Consider the following 5,220-nt stretch of genomic DNA (forward strand, 5'->3'; position numbering starts at 1 on the left):
CGTTTTGACATTTACGACAACATAAGGCAGAAACTAAAATCATAGAATAGATGCGTAACTGTCCATTTAATATTTGATGTTCATTCTTTTCAAGCTATTTAATGCTGTTCTCGTTTATGGTTGTTTTTCCTATAGTATTTCGGTTTTTTTTCCTTTTCACAAGAGTTGTAAGTGTGAATATTTGTATTGTAGTCAGAATTACCTGAATTTAATTTTGGTTTTTTTACGGAATATAAAAAGTCATTTCCGTGTTTGTGTATACTTTTACTATCCGTTTCAAAACTTCCGGTGTACAATTTTTATAAAAAACACACATTGAAAATACACTTTTTAAAGATTATTGGTAAGAATTAATCGGTTTTTACTGTGATTATTAACTCAAAAACTGAAATGGCACTATACTGATATGCAAAAGTGTACCCAATATAGCGTATTCTATTTTATAATTAAATATAAGTAAAATCTTAATCAATGGCAATATACACGGCATCATCTAAACGTAAAAACGAATTTTCATTGACCGTTTAGATACTTTGATAAAACTTGTCTGATTACATGGATATTATGATCCAGTTAGAAACAAACGCTACATGTATGCATAAACCTACATGTATGCATAAACCTACCAGCATGCAATTAATTTAAAATTGACAGGCTTTCTCCAACAAATACATGTAGCTACAACTACAACATGGTATAAAACAGGTCATAGGTTCACATGTACTTTAAGATAGTTCATTATTAAAATTACGGATCCAACTTTGATATGTATGGAAAAATAATCTTCTATAAATAGATTCATCAAATCTGGGTATGTTCATACTTAAGAATTGGCACTCTTCTTACAATATTTATGCAAAATAAAGAGAATGTACATGTAAAGGTAGTGAATCTGTGCTGTTTAAAAATTCAGACAGGAAAAATTATAGATGTATGTTCTTGTATCAGTAAATGCATGTGGAGGCGCATGTGTGTATATATATTTATATGTGTTTTGTTTACATTGTGTGAATACAAGGTTATTATGTTTAGGTGTTGTTAAATATTCTGTGTTGTTTCTTTTTCGTTATTTACTTTTTTCTTCAGTTATTTCTTTTCACGATGTTAATATTATTAATTCATTTTTATTTGTTTGTCCTTTAGACAAACAATACACAAATTTAAAATTTAAAACATGCAAATTGAGAAAAAAAAAATGGAAAATTTACAGAACTTTTATGATATATTTTTTTGTTTCTACTTTAGCACAAAAGTAATGCTCATTCTATTCATAGCATGGTGCTTTCGACAAAAAGTCTTTGGGGGGTGGGGGTAACTTTAAGTAAAAAATTGAAACATTGTGAAACAACTTTTACGTATTATAGACGCATGTGTGTATGTTTTGTTAATGCTGCTTTGATATATTGTGCTTGTAGATACACGTATTTATATTATTTATGCTACTCATTTTTAACCACTTTATTATATTATGTCGACTATAACTATTGGTAGCGTAAACTGCAGGGGTTTATCAGAAACAGTTAAAAGAATTGATATATTTACAAAATATAAGGACTTATATGATATAACTATATTAGTAGACACCCATAGCACATCTGAAAAAGAAAAACAATGGCTTCATGAATGGGGATATGTGGGGAAATTTAGTTCTTTTTCTAGTAAAAGTAGAGGGGTAGCTATTCTTTTCAAAAATACTTTCGAATTCAAGATTCATGATGAAACTATAGACCTGATGGGTAATTTTATTATAGTAGATATCACCATTCAGGACTACCGTATAACTTTGGCAGCTATATATGGACCGAATAATGATGACCCAGTCTTTTATGAGAACATAAAACACAAAATATCCCGCTACAGCAATTCGTCAATTGTAGTAGCGGGAGATTGGAATGTTGTTCAAGACTATGACATGGACACATTACATTATAGAAGTGAAAACAACCCCCAGTCAAAAGCCAAGATTCATGAGGTAATGCATGAACTAGATCTATTAGATATATGGCGCCAGCAGCACCCTTTTGATAATAGGTACTCATGGCGGGGTCCAAATCACAAACAAAGTCGTTTGGACTACTTCATGATTACATCAGATATAGAAGCATTTGTGGTTTCATCAGATATAGGAATAAGTTATAGATCGGATCATTCTCCTGTATTGATTAATTTAAAGTTTTCTAGTCAGATAAGAGGGAAGGGTACATGGAAATTTAATAACAGTCTTTTAAGGGAAACTGAATTTATTGAGAAAGTAAAAGGGGATATCAAAACTGTCATTGAAGAATATGAGTCTGATCCATCTATAGATATTGAGACAGAGGATAAACAGTTTAATATAAGCTATCAGCTTTTATGGGATATGATTAAGATGAAAGTCCGTGGGTCTGCTATCTCTTTTTCGTCTTTCCAGAAAAAAGAAGGAAATAAAAAAGAAAAAGATTTACTATATAAGATATCATTATTAGATGAAAAACTTTTGGAGAATAACTTGCCATCAGTATACCAAGAAAGGGAAGGGATGGAACTAGAATTAAAAATATTGAGGGAAAAAAATGTAAAAGGGATAATTACAAGAGCTAAGGCAAGATGGCAAGTAGAGGGGGAAAAGGGAAGTAACTATTTTTGTAATTTGGAAAAAAAACATTACACAGAAAAAATTATTCCCAAACTTATTTTGGAGGACGAGACTGAGATAACAGATCCTAGTTCTATTAAAAATGAGCAAAAACAGTTTTATAAAAAATTATATACTAGTTGTAAACCATTGTTACTTGAAACTCACAGGGACACATTTCTTCAACATGATAATCCTTTTATTACAAAACCGAATGAGGAAGAGGTGGGTTCCTGTGAGGGACTTTTAACAATGCAGGAATGTCTGTCCTCTCTTAAACTTATGAAGAATTCCAAATCACCTGGTATAGATGGATTTACTGTTGAATTCTATAAATTCTTTTGGAATGATATTAAGATACCACTGGTAAGATGTTTAAATGAGGCTTTAGAATATGGAAAGTTCTCAATCACACAAAGACAGGGACTCATTACTTGTATACCAAAGGAGGGTAAGTCAAAGTTTTATTTAAAGAACTGGCGACCTATCACACTTTTGTGTGTAGACTATAAGATAGCTACAGCAAGTTTAGCAAATAGACTAAAAAAGGTGCTGGTAAATATAATAAGTCAAACACAAAAAGGATTTCTTAAAGGTAGGTACATAGGTGAATGTACTAGATTTATTTATGATCTAATGGAAAAGATGGAGGAAGACGACATTCCTGGACTTTTACTTTTAGTCGATTTTGAAAAAGCTTTCGACACGGTCGAATGGTCTTTTATACTTGAGGCCTTGCAGTTTTATGGCTTTGACCAAACATTTATAAGTTGGATTGAGGCATGCTACTGTGATGCCTCTAGTGCAGTGTTAAACAACGGATATATTTCAGATTTTTTTTCATTGAAAAGAGGGGTTCGTCAAGGGGATCCTCTGTCTCCTTATCTATTTATTTTAGTTTTGGAACTACTCAGTGCAGCTATTAAAAATGACCCTGATGTTGCTGGAGTAACTATTAATGACTCAGAATTTTTATTGAGTCAATATGCTGATGATTCTTCCCTTGTCCTGGATGGTGACCAAAAGTTTCTAAATCAATGTCTAAATTTGTTTGATAAATTTTCAGAATGTGCTGGACTCAGGTGTAATGTTGACAAAACTGAGGCCATATGGATTGGGTCAAAAAAGGGTAGTATGGAAAAACTTTTACCAGAAAAAAATCTTGTTTGGAACCTTTCTGGGTGGTTCAAACTATTAGGTATATGGTTTGAGCTTGCTAAAAGGGATAAGACTCTATGTAATTTTACAGCCAAGATAAACAGTATCAAGTCACTTCTTAATACTTGGGCTTATAGAGAACTAACATATATTGGGAGGGTGGTTGTGATTAAAACTTTAGCACTTCCCATTCTGGTTCAAGTTCTGACTGTCCTCCCTAACCCCCCAGATGGGGTTTTGAAGGAGATTCAAAATATATTTTTCAATTTTTTATGGAAAGGAAAACCAGATAAAGTGAAAAGAACAGTGGTTATGTCCGAACACTGTGATGGCGGTCTTAAGATGCCTAATATTTACTATTTTTGTTATAGCGTTAAAATGTCTTGGCTGTATAAATTACTAGACCCCCAAAATTACTCTCCTTGGAAAGTGTTGCTGCTAAGTTATATACAAAAATTTGGGGGGGACAAAATTTTACATTTAAGTAAGGAAGGATTGCTTTATTTAGCAAAAAAAGTCAATCCCTTTTGGCATGATATCCTGGTTAATTTTTCAAAATTGAAAAATAAACTGAAAGTTGAAAACAACACCGATATTCTGTCCCAGTCCATATGGCTAAATCCAAACATCAAAATGGATGGCAAGATGATTTTGAAGGGTAGATATATTGAAAATTGCATATTTTTCATCAATGATCTGGTGTCAGATAATAATACATTATTCTCATATGAAGAATTTGCGAAAAAGTATAATTTCAATACTAACTTTGTAGAGTTTTATGGTATTTTAAGTGCTATTCCAAATATATGGAAAAGTAGGATAGTAGGTAGTTCTAAACTTGATAATATTGAAAATAAATTAGTAGATAAAGTTAAAAAAGAACCTAAGTCTTGTAAATTTTTCTATAATTTATTTCTGGAGGATAATAAAGTATTATCTCTTTCTTCCCGTAACAAATGGGAAATAGACTTAAATTTACAGATTGAAGATTGGAATGCTATTTATTCCATGCCCTTCATTATAACCAAAAATTCGTTTTAACAAAATTTTCAATTTAAGATTGTTCATAGGATTTTACCATGTAATTCCTTTTTATATAAATGTAAATTAAAAGAAACTGAACTATGTACATTTTGTTCGGAAGTTAAAGAAAATATTTTTCACATTTTTTGGGAATGTAATGTAACACAAAACTTCTGGTTATCCATTATAGATTGGATTAGAAATTATGAAATCTTCTTGCCTTTTAGTGCAAAAGAGGTGATTTTAGGTGTGTCTGAGGATTCTGTCAACAGTAAAACAGTTAATAATATCTTGTTGTTATTTAAATACTATATATACAAATGTAGATGTAAGAGTGTATTGCCCACAAAATATGGTGGGATAGAATATTTAAAGTATTGGATTACAATAGAAAAATACTCTGTATGTTTCTTAACCCCTACACA

The sequence above is a fragment of the Mytilus edulis genome, chromosome 6, assembly GCF_963676685.1.
Source record: "Mytilus edulis chromosome 6, xbMytEdul2.2, whole genome shotgun sequence".
Classification (NCBI taxonomy): Eukaryota; Metazoa; Mollusca; class Bivalvia; order Mytilida; family Mytilidae; genus Mytilus; species Mytilus edulis.